The sequence below is a fragment of the Ceratotherium simum genome, chromosome 1, assembly GCF_057802395.1.
Source record: "Ceratotherium simum simum isolate JZ-2026a chromosome 1, ASM5780239v1, whole genome shotgun sequence".
Lineage (NCBI taxonomy): Eukaryota > Metazoa > Chordata > Mammalia > Perissodactyla > Rhinocerotidae > Ceratotherium > Ceratotherium simum.
Window position 1 is genome coordinate 56,713,800 of NC_141900.1, and position 27,000 is coordinate 56,740,799.

Consider the following 27,000-nt stretch of genomic DNA (forward strand, 5'->3'; position numbering starts at 1 on the left):
ATAATCTAGAGTTTTCTAGATGGCTCATGTATGAAAGGGCAGTCCAGCCAGCACATAATGCATGTGTAAAAACACGGAGTCATAAAACAGGAAGGTATGATGTCTGTACTATAAGTAGCAGCTCTTCATTTCAGGCTACGGTTTCCAGATGTAATGTGGCTGGAGATGGAGGGTGATGGAAATGAAGCATCACATCCTTTAGACATGAAGCTCCAGAGGCACACGTTGAGAACTCTCAAGAGTGGGGATGTTAAAAGATATAACTCCTCCTTTCATCGCTTTTCTCATTAAAGAGGACTGGACCACAAATGGCTTCAGTTTCCCTAGGAACCGCATTTTTTTCTCTCATGACTAGGGAAATGATGGAGGTGGTCTGCTGTTCAGTTTGGTGAAGGCCCCTGGTTGACTGACCTATTTGGACTGGGCTCAGAGCTGTGCACATCAACTTGCTCGTGGTGTTATATTTGATGGATGATTCTTCTGGCTGCAGAGGAGATAGTAAGTAAATTATGGAGAGCACACCTGCATAGTCTGTTCTTCACTATGGGGCTTGGATGGGTCTTCCTGGTTAATAAATAAATAAAAAACTAAAAGAGCAGCCCATACAACATCAAAGAAGGGAGGCAATGTTTTAAAGACAGAAGAAAAACATGAAACATAAGTGAGATTTACTATAAGAATTAGAAGAAAATTTTACAAGATATTTGTTTGATGGTTTTTATTTACGAATATTATGAATTTTATTTTATGAATATTTATGAATATTATATTTATGAATATACTCTTGTATATTTGATGAACAAATTCATCAGTAGGGAAAATTGAATAAGTACTTTATAACAGCAGTTTTAAATGTTCTTAAAAAGCTGTCCATCTCTTTCTTTAATGAAAGCATATAAACTCTCACCACGTAAAGGTGATGAAGGAGTTTCTGGTTGAAGTGCAGGTAGGGTCGTAGAGCCCCATCTACTATACTTTCATCCTTGACCCAAACAGTGGATCCTAAAAGGGTTCTCTAGAACTTCCGCTGAAGTTTCTCTAGAACACTAAAAACCACTGAGGTAGAGGATAAAATTGAGAAGGTACTCCTGGAATACATAATTAAAAGTTGAAAATGATGAGAGATGGAAGATATGGGAGAATGACCACAAAGATCTAGCCCATGAATAATAGATATTCCTGGAGGAGACTGCATGATTAATTAAGGTAGAATTAATTTGTAATGCAAGTTGTAATAGAAGAAAATTCCTTATATAAAAAACAAACAAGTCTGCATCTAAAGATTCAGAAATTTCTTGCATTCCAGGCAAGATTAAGAGATCTATGATTGGATATATCTTGATGAAATTTATGAATTTCAAGGGTAAGCAAAATTATTGATCATTTATTATGTGCTATACACTAAACATTATCATTCTCTACAAGAATGGTATAAGACATAAGTATACCTTTATTCAGCAACGAGATGATGAAACTGGGGCTCTGAGAAGTTACATAACCTTATCCGCATCATACCGCTGTAACACTAAGTAGTACAGTTTAGATTTAAACCCAGGCATGCAAAAAGATAAAACAAGTTACCTAAGAAGGGAACAATTTCAGGTCGTTCTTAGACTTTTTGGCAATCCAGGACACCAGAATAATTGGAGGAATGCCTATGACAATGCTTTTTAACACTGTGTTCTCATCAGAATCATTTTTGGGGATTTTTAAAAATCACAGATGAGTAATCCTCATCCTAGACAGATCAAACCTGGAAGTAGAATCACTTAGTTTTGATGTCTGCTGTTATACAGAATTTGTCAGGAAAAAAAGATCGCAACACAAAAATTCTAAGCCTGCCCCAATTTTTAGGTGAAAGCAATAGAATGTCATTCCCATATCTTTAAGATTTTTAGAAAATGTACCATATAGGTATTCTTTCTGAAAAAATATATTTGTAATCATCCATCAGTTCAATGAGAGATGAACCCATATTAAATTGTGAGGAGTGCTAATAGAAAAAAAGATGTAGTGGGGAGAATTGGCAATTACTAAATATGCAGAAATAAGTGTGATAACTGGTGTGAAAATGGTTGCAAGGTTGAATGTAACAATTTTAAAGAATCATAAAAGACCATGTTAAAGAGAACAATGATGATGGGGTTTAAAACCCCAAATTAAGTTAATGAAGATCTGAAAATTGTAAAGAACACAAAGTAAAAGTTCTCAATTCCTTGCCTTCTATATAGTAGGGAACAAAAGTTGTTTGACTTTTGATCTTTAATAGCTAGATAAATACAGGTTTAGGAATGTTTTTGAAGAGTGTAAAAGAAATCACTAATAGAATTTAAGTCTCGCTATGTTTATGTCAGTAGAGAAAACCAAAATTGAAGTGAGTTGAGGAAATAATGGAATGAGAAGAAGTGAAGACAAGTACAGACAACTTTTTCAAGGATTTCTACTGTGAAAATTAGCAGAAGACCAGGGCAATAGTTGGAGGAGGGTGTAGGGTCAAGGGAGGACTTTTTTTTGTTGTTAAAGATGGAAGCAGTAGGCATATTTGTATGCCAACAGGCAACATGCAATAGGAAAGAAGAAACTGATGAAGTAAAAGAAAGAATACAGAGGCTGAGTAAAGTCCTTGAGGAGATGAGAAGTGATGAGATCCAGGATATAGGTACAGGGATCACCTTAGATGGGAGCGCAGACAGTTTATCCATTAGTACAGGAGGAGAGATAGAATATGTGACTATTAACAATTATTAACTATGTGCCGTCAGGTTTTTACTCAAATTTTGTGTGCCTTAATTTTAGCTCTGTAAAATGGAGAAAGTGATAACTACCTCACGGGGTAGGGTTTGTGAGCATTAAATGAGTTCATGCATTTAAATTATTCAGAGCAGTGCTTGGCAAATAGCAAATAGTCAATAAAAGTTAGATACTATTATTTCCTTTAAAAAAATAAATGCAGATGAAAAAGTTCTGGAGATGGATAGTGGTGATGGTTGCATAACAATGTGAATCTACTTAATACCACTGAACTGTACACTTAAAAATGGTTAAAATGGTAAATTTTATGTTATGTATATTTTACTACAATAAAAAATGAATGCAGGAAAGTTTATGGAGTTTCAAGTGGCAAGATGAGGTAGGTTTGGTCTGACTGCATCTGTTTTTTCTGTCTTGTTCTAATTTTCGGGGACACTATAACTCAACTGTACTGATTTCGACGTACTTATAAGGAATTGATGTCCTTAAGTTTTCCAAGAGGAGGCAGCTGCTTGCAAAGTGGGTTGAAGAATTTTTACTTCACAGAAGACTGAAGAAGTGACTAGAGTCAAGAAACCAGTGTTCAAAAGTCATGCGTCTCATTATTGGCAAATCTGTCATGTCTCATAGGAGGTAAGAAAAAGAGCTGCAAAGTTATAGTCCCTGGGAATCTGGCTCATGGATTATTTATTCTAGCTTTATTGAGATATAATTGACATATAACATTGTGTAAGTTCAAGGTGTACAACATAATGATTTGATATACATATATACTGTGAGATAAATACAACAATAAGGTTAGTTAACATATTCATTACTTCACAATTTTTTTGTGAGAACTTTTAAGATCTATTCTCTTAGCAACTTTCAAATATACAGTATGGTGTTGTTAGCTATAGTCACCATGCTGTACATTATATCCCCAGAACTTATTCAATTTATAACTGGAAGTTTGTACCCTTTGACCACCTTCACCCATTTCTCCCACTCACCCCGTCCCCTTACTTGTCCCCCGCCCCTGGCAACTACCAATCTGCTCTCTGTCTATATGAGTTTGATTTTTTTAGATTCCACATATAAGTGAGATCATATCGTATCTGTCTTTCTCTGTCTGACTTATTTCACTTAGCATAATACCCTCAAGGTTCATCCATGTTGTTGCAGATGGCGGAATTTCTTTCTTTTTGTGGCTGAATAATGTTCCATTCCACATATTCTTTATCTATTCATCTGTTGATGGACACCTAGGTTGTTTCCATGACTCGATTGTTGTAAACAGTGCTGCAATTAACATGGGGGTGCAAATATCTCTTCAAGATAGGGATTTCATTTCCTTCAGGTATATACCCAGATGTGGAATTGCAGGATCATATAGTAGTTCAATTTTTAATTTTTTAAGGAAACTCTATACTGTTTTCCATAGAGGCTGTACCAACTTGCATTCCCACCAACACTGTACAAGGGCTCCCTTTTCTCCACAACCTGGCCAGCACTTGTTTTCTCTTTTTTATAATAGACATCCTAACAGGTGTGAGGTGATATCTTGTGGTTTTGATTTGCATTTCTTTGATGATTAGTGATATTGAGCACCTTTTCATGTACCTGTTGGCCATTTGAATATCTTCTTTGGAAAAATTTCTATTCAAGTCCTTTGCCCATTTTTTAATTGGATTATTAGTATATTTGATATTGAGTTGTATGAGTTCTTTATATATTTTGGATATTAACCCCTTATCAGATATGTGGTTTGCAAATATTTTCTCCCATTTGGTAGGTTGCCTTTTCATTTTGTTGAAAATTTCTTTTGCTGTGCAGAAGCTTTTTAGTTTTATGTAGTTTCACTTATTTTTGCTTTTGTTGCTTGTGCTTTTGGTGTTATATCCAAAAAATCATTGCCCAGACCCATGTCAAAGAGCTTTTTCCTTTGCTTCCTTCTAGAAGTTTTATGATTTCAGGTGTCACATTGAAGTCTTTAATCCATTTTGAGTAATTTTGGTTGGTGGTGTGAGATAGGGGTCCAGTTTCATTCTTTTGCATGTGAATAAATGGTGTTTTTCCAACACCATTTTTTGAAGAGACCATCTTTTCCCCATTGAGTCTTCTTGCCTCTCTTGTCAAATATTAATTGATTGCATATGCATGGGTTTATTTCTGGGCTCTCAATTTAGTTCCATTATTCTATGTGTCTGTTTCTATGCCAGTACCATACTGTTTTACTTTCTATAGCTTTGTAATATAGTTTGAAATCAGGAAGTGTGATATCTCCAGCTTTGTGCTTCTTTCTCAAGATTGCTTTGCCTATTTGGGGTCTTTTATGGTTCCTTACAAATTTTAGGATTTTTTTTCTACTTCTGTAAAAAGTGCCGTTTGAATCTTGATAGAGATTTTATTGAATCTATAGATGCCTTTGGGTAGTATGGACATTTTAACAATATTAATTCTTCCAATCCATGAACATAGGATATCTTTCCATTTATTTGTTTCCTCTTTCAATCTCTTTCATCAGTGTCTTATAGTTTTCAGTGTATAAAACTTTCACCACCTTGGTTAAATTTATTGGTAAGTATTTTATTGTTTTTGATGCTATTGTAAATGGGATTTTAAAAAAATTTCTCTTTCAATTTTGTTGTTAGTGTATAGAAATTCAACTGATTTCTGTATGTTGATTTTGTATCCTGCAACTTTACTGAATTTGTTCATTAGTTCTAACAGTTTTTCAGTGGAGTCTTTAGGATTTTCTACATACAAGATCACATTATCTACAAAAAGAGATAATTTACTTTTTCCTTTCCAATTTGGCTGCCTTTTTTTTCATTTTATTCCCTTATTTCTCTGGCTAGGACTTCCAGTACTATGTTGAATAGGAGTGATGAGAGTGGGAACCCTTGTCTTGTTCCTGATCTTAGAGGAAAAGTTTTCAACCTTTCACCATTGAGTATGATATTAGCTGTGGAATTGTCATATATGGCCTTTATTATGCTGAGGTCTATTCCTTGCAGTTTGTTGAATGTTTTCATTATGAATGGATGTTGAAATTTTGAATGCTTTTTCTGCATCTTTTGAGATGATCATATGAATTTTATTTTTCATTCTATTAATGTGGTGTACCTATGTTGAACAATCCTTGTTTCCATGGGTGAATCCTACTTGAGAATTTTTGCATCTATATTCATCAGGGATACTGGTCTGTGGTTTTCTTGTAGTGTCCTTATCTGGCTTTGGTATCAAAATAATGCTGGCCTTGTAAAATGAGTTTGGGAGTGTTCTCTTCTCTTTAATTTTTTGGAAGAATTTGAGAAGGATTGGCATTAATTCTTCTTTAAATGTTTGGTGGAATTCACCAGTGAAACCATCTGGTCCTGAGCTTTTCTTTCTTGGGAGGTTTTTGATTACTGATTCAATATCCTTACTCATTATTGATCTGTTCAGATTTTCTATTTCTTCCTGATCAGTCTTGGTAGGTTGTATGTTTCTAGGAATTTATCTATTTCTTCCAGATTGTCCAGTTTGTTGGTATACTGTTGTTCATAGTAGTCTTTTATGATCCTTTGTATTTCTGTATTATCACTTGTAATATTCTTTCATTTATAATTTTATTTATTTGGTTCCTTTCTCTTTTTTCTTGGTTAGTCTAGCTAAAGGTTTGTCAATTTTATTTATGTTTTCAAAGAACCAACTCTTAGTTTTTAAAATCTTTTCTGTTTTTTTCCTATTCCCTATTTCATTTATTTCTGTTCTAATGTTTATTAATTCCTTCCTTCTGCTAACATGGGCTTAGTTTGTTCATCTTTTTCTAGTTCCCTGCTATATAAAGTTAGGTTGTTTATTTGATATCTTTCTTTTTTCTTCATGTATCCACTTATCACTATATAATTTCCTCTTAGAACTGCTTTTGCTGCATCCCATAAGTTTTGGTATGTTGTGTTTCTATTTTCATTTGTCTCAAGATATTTTTATTTTCTTTTTTGATTTCTTCCTTGATCCATTGGTTGTTCAGGGATGTGTTGTTTAGTTTCCACATATTTGTGAATTTTCCAGCTTTCCTTCTGTCATTGATTTCTATTTTCACACCATTGTGGTCAGAAATGATACTTGATATAATTTCTATCTTCTTGAATTTGTTGAGACTTGTTTTGTGGCCTAATATATGATCTATCCTAGAAAATGTTCCATGCACAATGGAGAACAATGTATATTCTGCTGCTGTTGAATGCAATATGCTGTATATGACTGTTAGGTCCATTTGGTTTATAGTGTTGTTCAAATCCACTGTTTCTTTATTGATTATCTGTCTGGATGATCTATCCATTGTTGACAGTGGGGTATTAAAGTCCCCAACTATTGTTGTATTTCTGTTTATTTTAGTTCTGTTAGTATTTGCTTTATATATTTAGGTGCTCTGATGTTGGTGCATAAATATTTACAATTGTTATATCTTCTTAATGGATTTACCACTTTATCATTATATAATGATCTTATTTGTTTCTTTTGACCATTTTTAGCTTAAAGTCTATTTTGTCTGATGTAAGTATAGCTACTCTTGCTTTCTCTTAGTTACCTTTTGCTTGAAATATCTTTTTCCATCCCTTATTCTCAGTCTATGTGTGTCCTTAAAGCTAAAATGAGTCTCTTGTAGACAGCATATTATTGGGTCTTGTTTTTTTTTTTAATTCATTCAACCATTCTGTGTCTTTTGATTGGAAAATTTAATCCATTTATGTTTAAATTAATTATTGATAGGTATGAACTTACTACTACCATTTTGTTAATTGTTTTCTGACTATTTTGTAGATTATTTTTTCCTTGCTTCATCTCTTGCTGTTTTCCTTTGTGACTTGATGACTTTTTATGGTGGTATGCTTTGACTCCTTTATCATAAACTTTTGTGTATCTACTACAGGTTTTTCCTTTTTGATCACCATGATGCTTATATAAAATAGGTTTATAGCATCCTATATTAAGCTGAGAACAACTTTACTTCTCAATAGCATACAGAAAGTTTATACTTCTACTTCTACCCCACTCACATATTAAGTTATTTACAATTTGCATATTTTTATATTGTGTATCCAATAACAAATTATTGCAGTTATGGTTATTTTTAGTACATTTTTATGTGTGTGTGTGAGGGAGGTTAGCCCTGAGCTAACATCTGTTGCCAATCCTCCTCTTTTTGCTGAGTAAGATTGGCCCTGAGCTAACATCTGTGCCCATCTTTCTCTGCTTTATATGGGACGCCAACACAGCATGGCTTGACAAGTGATGCATTGGTCCACACCAGGGATCCGAACCTGTGAACCCCGGGCCTCTGATGCAGAGCACATGAACTTAACAGCTATGCCACCAGGCTGGCCCCAGTACATTTGCTTTTTAACTTTAAACTAGAGTTGTCAATGCATTATGCACTACTATTTCAATATTAGAGAATCTGACTTTGACTATATATATTTGTCATTATCAATAAGTTTTACACATTCATATGTTTTTACTGTGTTAATTAGCTTCCTTCTATTTCTGTTTAAAAAATACTCTTTAGCATTTCTTCTAAGGCAGGTCTAGTGATGATGAATTCCCTCAGTTTTTGTTTGTTTGGGAAAGTCTTTATCTCTCCTTCATTTCTGAAGGACAGCTTTGCTGGGTATAGTATTCTTGGTTCACATTTTTTTCCTTTCAATATTTTGAATATATAATCCCACATTTTACTGGCCTGCAAAGTTTCTGTTGAGAAGTTTGCCTAGTTTAATGGGGCTCCTTCATATGTGACAAGTCACTTTTCTCTTGCTGCTTTCAGAATCCTCTCTTTGTCTTTGACTTTTGAAAATTTAATTATAATGTGTCTTGGTGTAGCCCTTTTTGGGTTCAAGCTATTTGGGAACTTTTGGGCCTCATGAATCTGAATGTCCATTTCTCTTCCCACATTTGGGAAATTTTCAGCCATTATTGGTTTAAATAGGCTTTCTGTCCCTTTTTCTTTCTTTTCTCCTTCTGGGGGTCATATAATGCATATATTGTTTCTTTTGATGGTACCCCATAAATCCCATAGGCTTTCTTCACTCTTTTTCATTCATTTTTCTTTTTGCTCCTCTGACTGGGTAATTTCAAATGACCCATCTTCTAGTTCACTGATTCTTTCTTCTGCTTAGTTGATTCTACTGTTAAAACTCTCTATTGAATTCTTCAGTGCAGTCATTGTATTCTTCAGCTCTAGGATTTGTTTATTTTTGTTTTTGATGGTTTCTGTTTCTTTGTTGAAGTCTTCATTTTGTTCATACTCTGTTTTTCTAATTTTGTTTAGTTGTATGTCTCTGTGTTCTTGTAGTTCATTGAATTTTTTAAAGAGAATTATTTTGAATTCTTTGTCAGGCAGTTCACAGATCTCCATTTCTTTAGGGTCAGTTATTAGAGCTTTATTAGTTGCCTTTGGTGATGTTGTGTTTACCTTATTCTTCATGATCCTTGATTTCTTGTGTCAGTATCTGCACATTTGAGTAAGTAGTTTCCTCTTCTGGACTTTACAGGTTTGCTTCAGCAGAGAAAGTCCATCACCAGTCAGCTCAGCTTGGAGTATTGGATAGGTTGGCTACTATCGAGGTCTCTCTTTGGGTGTGACCACTGCCCATACTTTGAAGACAGGGTGGTGTTGTTCATTGAGCTCTGTGGTTGGGTGGGCCTGCTGACTGGGATCCATGTTCAAGTGAGGCTACTGGACGGCCTCCCTGATTAGGTGAGGCTGCTGACTGTGCTCTGTAGTTAGGCAGGGCCATTAAGTGGTTTCTGCAATGACTTCTGGTTGGGTGAGGTCATAGGCTGTGTTCCCCAGTAGGGTGGTGCCACTGGTTGGACTCCATGATCAGGCAGGGCTATGAGTTGGGCTCTGTAATCACTCCTGGTCAAGTTGGGTCTCAGGCTGTGATCCCCAACCAGATGGTGCTGCTGGTTGGACTACATGTTCAGTTGGGGCTGCAGGCATGACTTTGTGGTTGAACAGAGCCTCAGGCTATGCTCTGTGATCGGGGGGGCTACAAGATATGCCCCAAAGTTGGCAGGGTTGCATGCTGGGCTTCACAAAACCATAGGCTACTGGCTGTGCCCTGCTGCTAGGCAAGACCACTGTCTTGGTTCTGTTGTTGGGAGGGGCCTCCAGCTGTATCTTGTAGTTGGGTGGGGCTAGAGACTATGTTCCAGGGTTGTTGTCTGGGCTCCCTTCTTGGCTATGCTCTGCAATTAGGAAGATTGGGCTTCCTGCCTGGGTGAGGCTGCAGACTGTGTTCAGCAATTTGACAGGGCTGTAGCCTGGGCTTTGTGGCTGGGTGGTACCATGGCTCGGCTCCAAGTCTGCCCAGGGTCATTATTCATGCTCCCTGGTTATGTGGGGCCAGAGGCTATACTTAACAGTTGGGCAGAGATGCTGGCTTGGCTCCCTGACCAAGTGGGGCTGTAGGATGGACTCCACAGCTACCCAGGTTCTCTGGCCAGGCATCCTGGTTGGGTGGGACTGTTCTCTGGCCAGGCATCCTAGTTGGATGGGACTGGAAGCTATACTCAGCAGGTGTACAGGGCTGTAAATTTGCTTCCCTGCCTAGGCAGGGCCATAGAACAAGCTCCTTGGCCAGTATAGCTTGTTGGCTGTTGACCCATATAGGGCAGAATTGCCAACCAAGCTCCCTGACCAATGAGGCCCCCAGCTCAGCTCTGCAGATGAGCAGGGCCATTGGCTGGGATCTCTGCTCAGGTGTTGCAGCAGGAATGTAGTCTGTCAAGATCTGAGCACTGACTGTTGTAAGGCCCACCCCCTTCTTCATCTGTATCTGATTTCCAGTTGTCAAGCCCTGAAGATTTTCCCAGTGATCCCCATGAGATGAGACTCAAGCTGGCCTCCCTGGAAGCATCCTGCAATGCTGAGGGAGCTAGAAGTCCACCTGGGGCTCTCTTTTTCCCACAGGAGAAACCATAGGCACAGGGGGCCCTTCTTGGTGCACAGCTGTGCCAGCCTGGGGGAGAGGTGATGTAGTCAGAATGTGGTCACTCTTCTTACCCTTCTAATGTGGTCCTTCTTGGTCTCTGTGGTCCCGGGGGGTACTTCAGCTTCACCCTTGGGTTCTGGGATTTTCACAATGGTGTCTTGTCTACGGATGGTGGCTACTTGGCCTTCTCGTGAGGAGGACTGTAGTTGGGAATGACCTATGACACCATCTTGATGATGTCACTCCCTGGCTCATGGAGTAGACTTGGGACAAACATCACTTTTTTCAGCTATATTTATTCACACATTTTTATAGCTAGCTGGATTCCTTTCCACTCAGCATCACAAAATGCATCTGTATCTATGGCCTCTAAAGTCCTTGGGGAAAAAAATAAGAAAATGGGAGGCTTACATTGGTTGGCAGACTCTTAACCATTTTTATTGGCTTCATGGTCAACCTCAAGCCCTAGGAATCAAGCAGTATGCTGGGCCAAGCCTGCCTCAGAGACAAAGCTTTTGCAAAGATCTAGTGACTTTCAGCAATAAGACACTTCCCAATCCCCTACCTACATATTTTATACCTCTCCAACATATCATCATAATCACTCATGTCCATGTGAGAGACATGAAGAGAGGGGAAGGTGACACACTCCATGATGTTGCCTCCTTTAATTTGCCTTCAGTCCAGAAGATCACAAATGTAAGGGATTATAAATGCTATAAAATAGCACAGATATCCTAGGTTATGACCCTGCTAAGAAGTGCTTGATTTCCAGCTTAGCAGATCTGACCATATCTGACATAAAGTGAGACTCTAATAGTTTATATGGATCTTTGGGAACCACATGTTCATCAGAAAGAAAGAGAGGTAGAAGAGGGAAGACCAGACTATGATTGGGAGGCAATATCATGTAGTGGTTGATAGAGATTTGGAGTCAAAGTGACCTTAGATTTGGAGTCAAAATGACCTGGATTTGAGTTCCAGCTTTTCCATTTTCTATTTATGTGCCTTTGAGCAAACTATTTAACCTCTCTGAAACTTGGTTTCTCTATCTATAAGATGGGGCCCATAATGCCTATTTTAGAGGGCGTTATAAGAATTAAGTAAATTAATGTATATAAAGTACTTAGTTCAGTGTCTTGAATATAAGCATATGATAAGAGTTCAATAATTAGCAATTTTTTTTCAGTTTCATGGTAAATATCAGTCTTTCAAAGTTAAATACATTTTCTCCCAAATTGGAGTTGAGCATACTATGTTTACTGCTTCTCAGCTCTTAGCCAGTCAGCACCAGATGTCTGCTCAGTCCTGAGGTAGAGTGCGTAGCTCAGGCAGAAATGGAATGCATTAACCTTGCCTCAGCAGCAGCCTGGGGAAAGCCCGGTCATGAGGCTCTTGCAGCTTTGGGAAACAGCAGTACAAAGAAGGCCATCCTCCATGCTAAGGGTGGGTCAAATTTGAATGTTTCCATTATAAAATGAATGATCTATTGCCAGGTTTGTTTGTTTGTTTGTTTTGTTTTGTTTTTTTGGTGAGGAAGATTCGCCCTGAGCTAACATCTGTTGCCAATCTTCTTCTTTTTTGCTTGAGGAAGATTGGCCCTGAGCTAACATCTGTGCCAATCTTCCTCTATTTTGTATATGGGTTGCCACCACAGCATGGCCACCAATGAGTGATGTAGGTCTGCGCCCAGGGACCGACCCTGGGCTGCCAAAGCGGAGTGCACCGAACTTAACCACTAGGCCACGGGGCTGGCCCCCTGCTAGTTGTATTTTTTGAGCACTTGGTCCAAGTTGAATGAGTCATCGTTCAGTTCGTAAGGAATTTAAGATCTAGCTGGGGAGATAAGACTAGTACACATGAAAAAGAAATTTGATAATATGTCAGAATGTGAAATGTGCCAAGAGAGTGATGGAGTGACAGATGACGAAGACTAAGATCCCTGTGTTTCAGTGTGGCCAAGCGTCTTGCCTGGCCTTGGATTCTGGGTTGGATTCAGATGGAAGAATAGAAGTAGGGGCATTCTAGGCAGTAGGAGGTAAGGAGTATAGGAAAGCATAAAGGAGTCTGAGTAGCCTGGTTTTGTTATAGTAATGGGGCAAGTGAAAAATAAGGATTTGCAGATAGATTGCAATCTGACTTTGAAGAACATTGAAGTACTAGGGTAAGGAGTTTGGAGTTTATCCCATGGCTAATGGGAAACCATTGAAGGTTTTCAAGACAAAGGACTGATTGAAGAAAGGATGTTTTTGAAAGATGTGTAAGATAGGTAAGAGCAAGTAAATAACTTAGCAGGTGACTGCAGTCATCTAATTGTGATGTGATACAAGGTGAAATATGCATACACACACACTCACATACACAGAGGGATGATGACTTTAGCAAGTGTGAATCTGGAAGAATTTATGGCATCATCATTTACAACCTGTGCCAGATTTGGGACACTCAGTGCCAAAGTTTAAATCTAATAATGGGAACAGCAATCCTCTAGAGATTATTCTTAGAAAAATGGAACCACAACTCTCTGACTACTTCTTTTAACAATTAGATGAGACTTTACAATGAGATAGATAGAAGTACTTAAGCAAGATTACGTGAGGAAATTATAGTCCCCATAGTTAGGTGCAACACAGGAACAAGGACAAATGAGGAGGGCCTATGGGATTAGGTTCACCAGTTCAGATATTAGTGACACATCAAGGTGATTCATAATTAGATGCTAAGTAAATAGTAGAGTGGCTTATCCAGCCAAATTACATTTAGAGAAATTATTCCTCAAGAAAGAATATCTAACTTTAAAGTCTGTAAAAGGATTTATGAGACAAAGAGTTTGCCATTTATAGAAATAAATCCCATCTTTTAAAAAAAGCCTTTTTGTATGATGATAAATATAATGTTCACTCTTCGTAGCATACTTGATCTTTATAATTCCAGGGACCGAGGTTGTTTTAGCCCCAGTGTCCTTGTTAAGGAAATACAGTCCAATAATCAATAGAAATTTTAAAAATAACTAAAATATTTTGTTTCTCTCATGGAAAAGCAAAGGTGTGTGTGATCACTTCCCAACTGCCCACTCCCTCCAATTCTCTGCTAACACACAGATTTATGTCTCTCTCCCTTTTGTTCCCATCTTCTCCTTATGTACAGTGACTCAACTGCGCATAAAATTCTCTTTTTGAGGATGGAGAGAAAGGCGCTGAGTGAGAAAGGGATGGTGGTGATGGTGGGGGGCTGTGAATATTAATGTTAAATTTTATCCTGATATCCTTAGAAGCTGGTCCATAATCTCAGCATTCAGGAATAGGATTTCTTTGGTATTCCTTTAGAGTCTGTAGTTTGGTCAACGTGGACTACTTTTAGATTTCCTCGTGTCATAGCCACTCTTGCTCTCGGGCTTTAGTTTTGTCTGTGTTAAGCCCTGACATTTGCAGCTTTGTCTGCCTGGGACCCTTTATCCCCCACCTCCCTTTAGCTGACTCTTTTCCTTTAGATTTAGGAATAATACCACTTCCTCCCAAATACCTTCCCTGGTCCCAAACACTGGTTAGACACCTTCCTATGTACACTCATATGTCCTCTGATTCAACTTCTCAAGCATTTGTGACACTGCATTATAATTGTCTGTTTACTTGTCTGTATTCAGAGACTCTTTCCCCGAACAGTTGTGTTTCTAAAACGTGGCAGAATCTCTGATGCATAGTGGATATTCAATAAATATTTCCTGAAGATATAAATGAGCTATATGCATATTGTTTTCCATGGTTGAAGTCATGGTGCACATACATTTTTAACTTAATATTATATTCTAAATATTTTCTCATGTCATGAAAATTTCTCTAACAAACACAATTTTAAATGGCTGCAATATTGTCTTATATGGATATACCATAATTTAAGTAAGGGGCTGGCAAACGTTTTCTATAAAGGGCCTGATAGTAAATATTTTTGGCTTTGTGGGCCATATGGTCTCTATTGATACTACTCAACTCTGCTCAACTCTTTCTTTTAGCTTGAAAGAAGCCATAGACAATATGTAAACAAATGGGCATGGGTGTATTCCAATAAAACTTTATTTACAAAAACAGACAGTGGATTGGATTTGGTCCATGGGCTGTCATGGTTTGCCAATTTCTGAGTTAAGTAATGGTTCTTTTATTTTTGAATTTTGATTGTTTCCCACTTTTACTATTATAAATGATGTTCCAGTAAATATATTGACTACATTTTTCCTTTGATTACATTTTTCTTCTTAAGGATAGATTTCCTCAAAATGTAATTAGTGCGCTAAATAAACAGTATCAGTACTTTTGAAGCTTTTAATAAATATTACCACATTGCTTCCCAATATACGTTCCCATCAGCACAACATGAAAGTCTGTTTTGTAGCATTCTTGCCGATAATACAATAATAGTTATTTTCATTTAAAAAATTAGGAAATATTTGAAACATATAGAAAAATACAGAAAATGATACCGAAAATACTTTTGTACCAAAATATCTATCTTTTGTTTTTTGTGAGGAAGATCAGCCCTGAGCCAGCATCTGCCAATCCTCCTCTTTTTGCTGAGAAAGACTGGCCCTGGGCTAACATCCATGCCCATCTTCCGCTACTTTATATGGGACGCCTCCACATTGCAGTGTGTTGGTGCACGCACAGGATCCGAACCGGCGAACCCCGGGCGGCCACAGCGGAGCGTGTGCACTTAATCACTTGTGCCACCGGGCCGACCCCCCAAAATGTCTATCTTTAAGGCTATGGACCTTGCTTAGTAAAGCTAGGAGAAAGAAATGTCCCTAGTTTCATCTGGGATCCAAGCCCAATAATCTCACCTACTATATTCATGCTCTGATACATATGCCCTAGAATTTACCCACTTCACCAAGTCTAACAACTAACGTCAGGCCTCCCAGATTGATCACACTTAAGACTTTTCCAGACAGAGATCTTTACAATATTTAGCATGTTTACTTTGAGCGTGGCCACATGTGATTTTTATTTTGTCAGTAATCTCTCTATCTTGATTGTGTTTTTCCTCCCTATTATATAGTTATTTTAATGTGTGTGTGTGTGTGAATGTGTGCATGTTTTTTTTTTTTTTTGAGTGCCTACTCTGTCAAAATAGCTGGTGAGGATGGGCACAGTGTAGATGGAATTGATATTAGTTGTTAACAATCCATTAGTGGGAGTCCACTCAAGTCACCCAAGGTCATCCCAGCCTTTTCAGCTCCCAAATTTCTGTGATCCAACCATGAAAACAGGGAGGTTAAAGGTCAATGCCAACAGGATCCAGAAAGAAAGGTATATTTTGTAATTTCAGTTTTATTTTCCTTGCACCAATAGCTATATAGACAGTGTTTGAAAATAATTTTTGAACATGTTGGGACTCCTTTTTGTTTCTTTTTTAGACTCTTAAAAATTAATTTATAGTATTCTTTCATTGTGGCTAGAAAAGACATTTTCTGGTTTTTTGGTATTTATAGAAAGCTCTTTGGTACTCAATATTTGATACATGTTTATAAATGTTTCATTTACTCTTAACCATATGGTTTATTCTTCGTAGGGTAAAGTTTAATGCATATCTATTGAGTAATTCTAATTATTTGAATCCCCTATGCATTTTTTTATCATTTATTTGATTTGTGGAAGATCAGAATAGTGGGTTAAACTTTCCCATTGCAATTGTATTTGTCTAGTTCCCCCTGCCTGCTCATATATTTACAGATTTTTTTTCTTTTTAAGTTTCAGTCTAACATTACCGTAAAAATGTTCTCTTTCAAAAAGTATTTTTTATATTTACTTCAGTTATGTAATCATATTTACAGAAATTTAGGTGTAACTGTGTTAAATCTGTTTCCATCTTTACAAGAAAAGTAATACTAGGTTAAAAAAAACTCCTTGAATTCTTAATTTTGATTCAGCTGAGCTACATCTTTGAGAAATATTTTCCTTGGCTCTATCTACTTCTCTTCATCTCCCCTTCTGTTACCCTAGTCCGTTGAGTTGGACCAGCAGTATCAGCATCACCTGAAACCTTGTTTAAAATGCAAATTCTTGGGCCCCATCTCAGATCTCCTGAATCAGAAACTCTGAGGGCTGACCCAGCAATCTGTGTTTTAATAGCCCTCCAAGTGACGCATGTTCACATTGGAGATCCAGTGCGGGCAAGCCACCATCTGCTCTTGCTTTAATTATCACAAGCACCTTCAACATGGTTCCTCACTTTTTCTCTTGTCCCCTGTCATGGACATGGTTGGCTGTCTACTAAGAAGTCATTTTACTCTCTCTCTCTCTCTTTTTTTAAAGACTCTCCAATTTTGTTTAGATGTCTGAGTACCCACGTATTCTATGACCCAACGGATGAGTATTGATGAGTCTATCCATGGCAATTTGGTTTTCCTTGCTAGTGACTTGTGTAGAGTGGGCACATGCAGCAACACTAGCCAATGAGACATGGCAGGGAGAAACATGGGGAGCTTCTGGGAAAGGTTCCCTAGCTCTTAAAGAGGAACACAAGTATTGTGATGGTTTTCTTGTCACTGGACTGGGAAAATAAGAGACTTGAAGCAAACTCAAATTACAGCCCTGACATCCCTGTGCTGCTGAATTAACCAACCTAGAAACACTGCCTCCAGACTTTGTGCTATGTGAGATGATAAATTCTGGCATTAGCCACTTGAGTTTGGAATGCTGTTACTTGTACCTGAAAGGATCTTAATTCATTCACATTCCTATAATCCATTAGCCATCCAACATCTGTATCTTTATATATATATATTTTTTAAAGATTTTTATTTATTTATTTTTCCCCCAAAGCCCCAGTAGATTGTTGTCTGTCATAGCTGCACATCCTTCCAGTTGCTGCATGTGGGATGCGGCCCCAGCACGGCCGGAGAAGCCGTGCGTCGGTGCACGCCCAGGATCTGAACCAGGGCCGCCAGCAGCGGAGTGCGCGCACCCAACCGCCAAGCCACGGGGCCGGCCCCATCTGTATCTTTATAAAATGCAAATCAGAGGAGTAAGATGGGAGAGTAAGAAGCACCAGGAATCTGTCTCCCCACCTAGACAACAATTGCACTGGCAGAATCTGTCTAATGTAACTATTTTGGAACTCTGGATTCTATTGAAAACTTGCAACTTCCAGGGGAAAGCCTTGACAGTAAATTGTGGTAAATTTCAGCTCTTAGATCAGTAGTGGCTTCCTATCCCTCATCCCGCAGCCCTGTGATAGGCAGCTGTGCACATGTTCCTGGAGAAGTTGCATGCATCTCGTGGGAGCCAGGATAGGCAGAAAGGACCCATCCTCCAAATATTGGGGATCTATGCTCTGATCACTGATTGCTTCTTCTGATCACATAAGGGCAGACAAAGAGGCAGCATCCATTGTTGTTGCACCTCCTCCCATTTTTGTAAGCCCCTCCTCTTTGGCTAAAGTGACTTTCAGAGGATTTAAAGGGCTGGTACCTTTCCCTCAACTTTATTTTTTTCTTTTTCCCCTTTTGGGAGTCAGACATTAAAGATTAGTACATTCAAAAGCAACTGCATATATGAGAGAACTTAGAAAGTCATCCTGTATTCCCCGAGAAAGGTGCAGGCTCAGAAATGACCTGAGAAGACCTTAACTTTATACCACAGGCTGATCCTTGGCATAGATGCAGCCTACAACAATAAAAACAAAACACAAAAAACCAGTAAATCCTGAGGGAGGGGGAGAATCTGATTTCTACAGTTACTACGTTATTAGATTCAAATATGCAGTTTTCAACAAAAACATCACAAGGCTTACAAAGTAACAGGAAAGTATGGCCCATTTAAAGGAAAAAATAAATCAATAGAAATTGTCTCTGAAAAAGACCTGATGGTGGATCTGCTAGACAAAGGCTTTAAAATAGCTGTCTTAAAGATGGTTAGCGATGGGGCCAGCCCAGTGGTGTAGTGGTTAAGTTCACGAGTTCTGCTTTGGCAGCCTGGGGTTCACAGGTTCAGATCCTGGGCGCAGACTGATGCACGGCTTATCAAGCCATGCTATGGTGCCGTCCCATATAAAGTAGAGGAAGATGGGCACGGATGTTAGCCCAAGGCCAATCTTCCTCAGAAAAAAAAGAGGAGGATTGGCAATGTATGTTAGCTCAAGGCTAATATTCCTCACACACAAAAAAAATAATAAAATGAAAAAGATGCTCAGAGAACTAAAGGAAGATATGGAGAAAGTAAAAAAACTGATATGTGAACAAAATGTAACTATCATAAAGATATAGAAAACCCAAAAGGAAACCAAAAAGAAATTCTGAGCTGAAAAGTATAATAACTGAAATGGAAAATTCACTAGAGGGATTCAAAGGCAGATTTGGACAGGCAGAAGAAAGAATCAGCTAGCTTGAAGGTAGGGTAATAGAAATCATAAAGTCTGAGGAACAGAAACAAAAAATATTGAAGAAAAGTGAACAGAACCTAACCACCTTGTGGGATACCATCAAGCAGACCAACATACGCATTGTGGGGGTCCTGGAAGGAAAGAGAAAGAGAAAGGGGCAAAGAGAATATTAGAAGAAATAATGGCTGAAAACTTCCCAAACTTGAGAAAAACATGAATATAAATATCCAAGAAGCTCAACAAATTCCAAGTAGGATGAACTCAAAGAGACCCACACCAAGACACATTATAATCAAAACTGTCAAAAGGCAAGGACAAACAGAGAACCTTGAAAGCAGCAAGAGAGAAGCGAGTCATTATGTACAAGGAATTTTCAATATGCTCATCAGGAACTTTGGAGGCCAAAATGCAGTGGGCTGATATAAAAAAACTGTGTTAAAAAAACTGAACAACTCAAATTTGTCATCCAAAAATACTATGTCAGGAAAAACTATCTTTTAAAAATGAGAGAAAAATTAAGACATTTCCAGATAAACAAAAGCTGAGAGGATTCGTTACTGCTAGACCTGTCCTACAAGAAATGCTAAAGGGAGTCCTACAGGTTGAAGTGAAAGGACACTGTACAGTAACTCAAAGCCATACGAAGAAATAAAGCTCTCAGTAAAAGTAAATACGTGGGCAATTATAAAAGGTAGTATTATTGTAACAGCAGTTTGTAACTCTACTTTTTGTTTTCTACATGATTTAAGAGCCTAGTACATTTTTTAAAAAACAACTATTAGTCTAAAAGCTAGTAGTATTGTAACTTTGATGTGTAACTCTAAATTTTGTTTTCTACATAATTTAAGAGACTAATGCATTAAAGAATTATTAGTTTATGTTTTTGGACACACAGTGTATAACAATGTAATTTTGTGACATCAGTAACTGAGAGGGGTAGGGATGGAGCTATAAAGGAGTAGAGTTTTTGTATGTTTTTGAAATTAAATTGGCATAAATTCAAATTAGAGTGTTATAACTTTAGGATGTTAAATGTAATCCCCATAGTAACCACAAAGAAAATAGCTATAGAACATACACAAGAGGAAATGAGAAAGAAATTTAAACATTTCACTACAAAAAATCAACTAAACACAAAAGAAGACAGTATTGAAGGAAATAAGGGACAAAAAAGGTATACATCATTTAAAAAATAAATAGTAAAATGACAGAAATATATATACAGTAGAATATTATTCAGCCTCAAAAAGGAAGGAAATTCTGACATATCTTATGACATGGGTGAAACTTGAGGACATTATGCTAAGTGAAATAAGCCTGTCACAAAAATACAAATACTATACAATTCCACTTGTGTGAGGTACTTACAGTACTCAAATCATAGAGACAGAAAGTAGAATGGTGGTTTCCAGGGGCAGGGAGGTAGAGGGGAATGGAGAGTTATTATTTAATGGGTATAGAATTTCAGTTCTGCAAGATAAAAAGACTTCTGGAGATGGATAGTGGTGATGGTTGCACAACAATATGACTGTATTAAATACCACTTAACTGTACACTGAAAAATGGTTAAGATTGTAAATTTTATGATATGTATATTTACCACAATAAAAAAATTGGGGAAAAATGCAAAGTGGAGAAGCTTGCCCATTTCTTAAAATCCTTCAACAGCTTTCCCCTATACTTAGAGTATAAGCTAAACGGGATACCACGGCCCCTGGAGCCCTTCATGATCTGGCAGCTCCTTCAGCTACCTCATCTCATACCATCTGACCCTCACTCTCTGGCCTTCTTCTCTGTTTTCTAACATATCAGGCTCATTTCCAAGGCTCAGGGCCTTGGTGCTTGCTGTTTCTACTGCCTGGAATGCTCTGTATTTGGGTTTTCACTTGTTTTGATCCTTCTTGTCGTTTGAATCAAATGTGAGCACCTCCTCATGGAGGCCTTTCTTCATAGAAGTTACCTGAAATTATCTTATGCATTCATTTGCTTTCCTGCTTATATCTGGATCCCTACAATAGAGTGTAAAGTCTACAAAAGCAAGTGCCTCATCCTCTTATTCACACTGATTTCCTGGCACTAGAACATTGTTGGTATTTAACATTTGTTGAATGCATAAATATTTTCATATAATTGCATTTATAAGAATGTCTTTCCTTTGGCTTCAAATCTGAACAACCATGTGACTAGGTCTGTTTTTTCCATTAAAAACTGGGGCTCTGAAGCTCTGTGAGGCTCTAAACATGGATTTGAGCATTGCGGTAAGGGGCGTCTGAACTTTTTGAGATAGTTATGACAGAGTATTGCATAAGTATGTGTTTATTTTCTTGTTAGAGTGTCTATAGCTTTCATTATTTACTTGATGGGACCTATGTCTAAATAGTTAGAAATCACTGTTATTTTTCTGTCATTTTCTAACATTTGGAATTGCAGAACAGAAGGTTTATTTCCTTTGTAGGTAACCAGATTATCAGACTTGGTGTTTTCCAAAAAAGAGGCTAAGAGTGGCTTGCTTTCATTGTCTCAGTGCTGGTACGATCTTCCTCCCAGTACTTAGAGTCTGCAATATGGATATGTGCCAAGGCCCTACCTGACCCTGCTCCTACATAGAGTGCATCATGGGTAGAGAACCTATCTCCTAGAATACAAGAGGTCTCCACTCCCCCTTTCCTCTCCTCTGTTACCTTCTGAGTAATGTAGTCTCAGTCTCTAAATGGATATAGACAGAAAGGTGCCACTGAGGGTGTAAACGCAAGACCCAAACTCTACTTGCCTCCAAGAGCATTCTGTAGAGCCTGGGGATGGCTGTTTTCTGACACTCTGCATCTCCAAGCCAGGGGCAGTCAGGAGGGGAAGGAGGGCAAAATCTCTTCTCAGGCTACCTTTGCAGAAAAGAGTTAGCACAGCAGAACTAAACCGCTATCCTTGAAAAGGCCTGCTTGCAACGTTCGTCCTTGGCTGGCATCTGGAAACTTAGATTTCTGGAGGGTTTACACCATGAACTGATAAGAGTAGCTCACTGTACCTAAATGCTTTGTATACTAACAATACGGTTTATGCTGAACATCTGTTTTCCTTCTGTAAGTCTGCAATTTGAGAATGTGCCAGGCAGGGGGTTGCCTATGGGAACATCCTCCAATAACAATCCTGAGTGCTCAGTCTCTAATAAGCTTTCCTGGTTGGCAACACTTCACACATGTTGTGACACCTTGTTGCTGAGGGACTTAAGCACATCCTCTGTGACTCCACTGGGAGAGGTCCTTTGGAAGCTTGTGCCTAATTTCCCCCTGACTTCACATTGTGTGCCTTTTCCCTTTGTTGATTGTGCTTGATATCCTTTTGCTGTAATAAATCACAGCTGTGAGTATGACTATGGGCTGAGTCTTGAGAATTCTCCTAGTGAATCATCAAACCTGGGAGTGGTCTTGGGGCCTCCTGACACACTGCCACTTCCAGATGAGCAGGGTTCTTGGTTTCAGAGGACAGTGTCTGTAAACCACTGATTAATTTTCTCAAACAAGCTCTATAGGCCTTGAGGTTGGTGGGCATTCTCCAAGGTGCTGGCAAAAGGTTGCTAACTTGTTTTCAGTCTCTGTGATTAAGTGATTTATTTTTATTTTTTTCTGATGTCTCCATATGTATTTTGGCAGAAAGGAAAGGTTGTATTAGGGGTTCATAGTATTAACACTATTAAAATCATAATTTTGGGTACCTCATATTTTGAAATTTTGATAGATGAGAGAATCTAGTTCATGTTTGCTATTTTATTTTTATGTCTTGTAGTGGGTTGAATAGTGGCCCACAAAAGATATGTCCAAGTCCTAACCCCCAGTATCTGTGAATGTGACATTATTTGGTAATAGGGTCTTTGCAGATGTAGTTAAGGATCTCAAGATGCAATCATCCTGGATTTAGGGTGGGCCATAAATCCAACGACAGAATGTCTTTATAAGAGACAGAAAAGGAGAAGACATAGGGACACACAGAGGAGAAGGCCGTGTGAAGACAGAGGCAGATATTGGAGTAATGTATCTACAAGCCAAGGAATGGCAAGAATTGTCAGCAGCCACCAGAAACTAGGAGAGAAGTATGGAAAGCACTCTCTCTCAGATCCTCCAGAAGGAACCAAACCTGCCAAGACTTTAATTTTGGACTCCTGACCTCCAGAACTGTGAGCGAATAGTTTTCTATTGTTTTAAGCCACCTAGTTTGTGGTAATTTGTCATGGCAGCCCTAGGAAACTAATACAGTTCTTAATGTTTGGAATAATCCCTGTGAGAGGGAAGAGAAAGGGAGTCCCTGGCTTGAAGGAAAGGAGATTTTAGCAAAGTTTGGGAGGGTGTAAACCACTTTCTAAGACAGTAAGAATGAGCCCCATATGGTGACTAGACCCCTCAAGTTCTGGCCTCCACCTGGTTCTAAACCTCATAATCTTGAATGCTAGATGTTCTGGGTACCATAGACTTCTTCTTTATCATTTCCTTTTGTTTGGGTTCAGAGACCCTATAATTCTGGTATTCTTGGGATATCTGACTTTGAATTCAACCTATGTTCTCAGAACCTCAGAGAACTCCAGGGCAGGGCATAGCTGCTTGAGCAATAGGAAGAGCTTATTCTAACCCCTCATTAGCTGGCCCCACCTCGCATCCCAGCCAGGCTACTCAGGTATGCACTCTTCACATCCACACTCTTAAGGCAGAAGTTCATCTGTTGGAGCATGCTGGGTAGCCAGGGAGTAGGGGAAGACCCTCCTTGTTCCATGACTCATGGGCTCTTACTTCTCAATGGAGCTCTATAGCCTTGAGGGTCACTCAGTGCAGAAAACACTGGGTGCAATGGCAGGTGCCTGTCTCAGAGTCATCCTAGATTCCAGGCCCTTACATAGTCTCTGAAAGTTGCCATCTTAGAGAAGACATGAAACTGCAGGGTCAGGACAGCTTGCCATCTCCCAACTGGTTGAGAGATGCCTCACTTGGCATGGAGACTTCATGGTTCTACTCTGTTTCTTGATGTTGTGGACAGTTAAGAGTCAGCAAAGGCAAGGTGTCCATAAGCAATTGATCAGTGACTCCTTTATTCCTTATTAGAAATCGTCTGACCCTCAAACTCTGGAATTCCTTTATCCTTTCTTATATTTGCCCAGAGACATTCCTTGCCTTTTTTTGGTGTTTGTTCCACAAAGGCCTTTGGGTATCCTGGCCCCCGTGTCGTACTTACTTCCCTGACTGGGACTCTTTGACCCTGTGGCAGAGACTTTTAGTTCTCTCCCCAATATCCATTCTCTTCACATTCCTTACCAGAATCCCAGTTTTTTGGAAAGGCAGCAATGTACTTAGCTAAAACGTTTATATTTCCCAGTTTTCCTTGCCATCAGGTATGACCAACGAAATATAAGCAGAAGTTATTGGTTGGAATTTCTGAGGAAGCCCTGTAAAGAGGACTGACTTGACTGGGAAGTGTGCCATTTTAGCCTTGCCTGCCATCCTCTTTCTTCTCGCTTAGAACACGGAAGTGTACTGCAGCCATCTTGGACCATGAAATCGTCTTTGAGGACGCACTAAGGATGCCCTAAGTGCACTTAGCCATACACCAGGGATGATGGCATAGAGAGTTGAAGGAGGCTGGGTCCCTGATGACCCTGGGGCTTCATTTCCAGCCCTAGACTACCAATCCCTAAATTTCTTTTACTTTTTTAAACATTGTTATTTGAATTTTCTGATATATGTTCAATACAATACATAATCCTAATTGTATAGCCTTCTTATCTGTCCGGGATGGGATATTTTGATTATATTTGTTTTTTCCCCATTTATGTTGCCCGGCACAGGAAAGTCCATTTCATAATCACACAATAGGTAATTAACATTCCACTAATATTATGAAGTGTGTAATTGCATCTAAAGTATCCCACAATCCCAGTTAATAACTATGTACCAATAAAAGGACTCAAATTAAATAAGCAGCAAGGCACATTGCATATGTGATTCATAAGAAAATTGTATCCCATTACATTTAGTTTTTAAGTTTCTCTTTTGAAAATTGAATTTAATTAAGAAGATTTATGATGTTGGAATGCTACCTACGTCACTCATCTGGCTCCCTGTAGCTGCCTGTCAGTACTAAAAGCTCAAAAGTGTAGCCACATGGACCATTTCTAAAATAAGTCTTTGCCTTTTAGACAGAATTGTGGCTCATCTTTGAGGCTCTTCCTGGGATTATGCCTGCTGAATGTATTTTTGAGGCTCACAGGACAAAGGATCAATTACTACCTAGAAATTTTTCTCTATGAAGTATATAAATAAAAGATTGTCATTGCTAAATGTATCTGGTCTTTATGACTTCCAAATTGAGATGGAAAGAACTGGGGACCAGAACCTGAAAGATGGATTCATTGAATAAAAACTCTTTATGCTTCTTTTTTTAAACCTTAGTTTTAAAGGAACTCTTGTATTAGTTAACTGGAAAATAAAAACTGAAAGTGGAGATTTATTTCTTTTCAATTTTTTCCCCATCACCATTCTCTAACTGATTATTCTCTTTAGTGAGTCACAGCATCCAAAAGCCCCCATCCACAATGTACAATACTTTTTTGCAGAGTGATTTCCATCACATCAGTACAAATTCTTGTACTCTTCAACAGTTGCTTATCCACAAGAGGGATTGTGTTTTTGTTGTTGTTTGCTCTTAAGTGAAGCATTAAAAGATAAAGGAAAATCACCGAAAAAATACTACAGGAAAAAAAGATGACAGTCTGTTTAGTTTTCCTAAATTGGAAGATTTTTAAAATAAATTACCTTGTACTACAATTATAACTCAATAAAAATTAAACCACAAATATGCCCCTAAATATAAAGAAAACGTGGAGGGAAAATGTTTGCTATGAATCAGTTTCAAGGTAGCATCATTTTTAGATTTCCCTCTTGAGACAAGTTGGCAGCTGTTGGAAAGAGCATGTCTGTATGGCTGGTCCCCATATGAGCCCGTCAACGTACTAAGCAGACACTGATGATTCCAGCACTTCTCTTTTTTGTTTGACACAGAGATCCACACAGATGGTGAGTAGAAATTAGGTAGGAAGGAGAAATAGAAGGTCCATAATTTGAGATGCATTTTCCCCACAAAATAATGGACAATCACCCATGGTATGTTTCTTTGCTTCTCTTGAATGGGACAGGTTTCAAAGTGACACTATTATCTTGGTGAGGATGCGATGCCTCTGTGGTTCACATAATATGCTTCTTTTCTAGGGGGCCATTATGCTTGTGTGTCTCTGAGGCCCCACCACACTTCCACCATGCTCCATCTGTTCAGCCCGAGTGTCTGCAAACCCTCCAGCAATCGCTGTATTCTGGGCGTCCATCTTGTTGCTGGTGTGTCATCAGATTTAGAGATCTTAGCAATTCATCGTGGTTCCTCCAGCTGGGCAGATTGCATTAAGGGCTCAAGCCCCAGGCATGATCTGTCTGTCTCTGTAGTGCCCTGGTTATGGATGTTGTGTTCCTCTAAACAAGTTTCAACAAAGATGCATATGTTTCTTTTTGCTTTTTTCGTGCACAGCTGGCTGCTTTCAAAGGCCTTCTTCAGGAATCTGCATCCTCACACCATGCCTGGATTCTACAGCTGGGTGCCTGAGCCGAGCTTTGAAAACTGGGGAATAGCTGCTCCCGGTCCTGACCTTTGAGAATTACTGGTGGTAGCATAAAGGCCTTGGCACCCCATGAAGCAACTGAACTTTCCTTTGTGTTTTGAAGGTGACTCACCCGATGTAGCTGTTGGGTTAAATTTCAAGATGGCGTGTGAAGTTTAAAGTGCCCTCTCCTGTGGGATGAGCAGGCTGATCCCTGAATAGTTGTGCTTATGTAGTCAGGGAAAGGAAGGAAATTGTTTCTCTTCTGAGCCTAGGCTTGGGTCTCTT

The 27,000-nt window shown here is 38.6% G+C and overlaps 1 long non-coding RNA gene across 1 annotated transcript; it reads left to right on the forward strand.

Moving 5' to 3' along the window:
- The first annotated feature begins 361 nt into the window (after nt 1-361).
- On the forward strand, nt 362-26,893 carry LOC147918212 (uncharacterized). Its single transcript, XR_015553191.1, has 3 exons — nt 362-498; nt 3,225-3,384; nt 26,643-26,893. It is a non-coding gene; the product is annotated as an uncharacterized LOC147918212 (long non-coding RNA).
- The last annotated feature ends 107 nt before the right edge of the window (nt 26,894-27,000 follow it).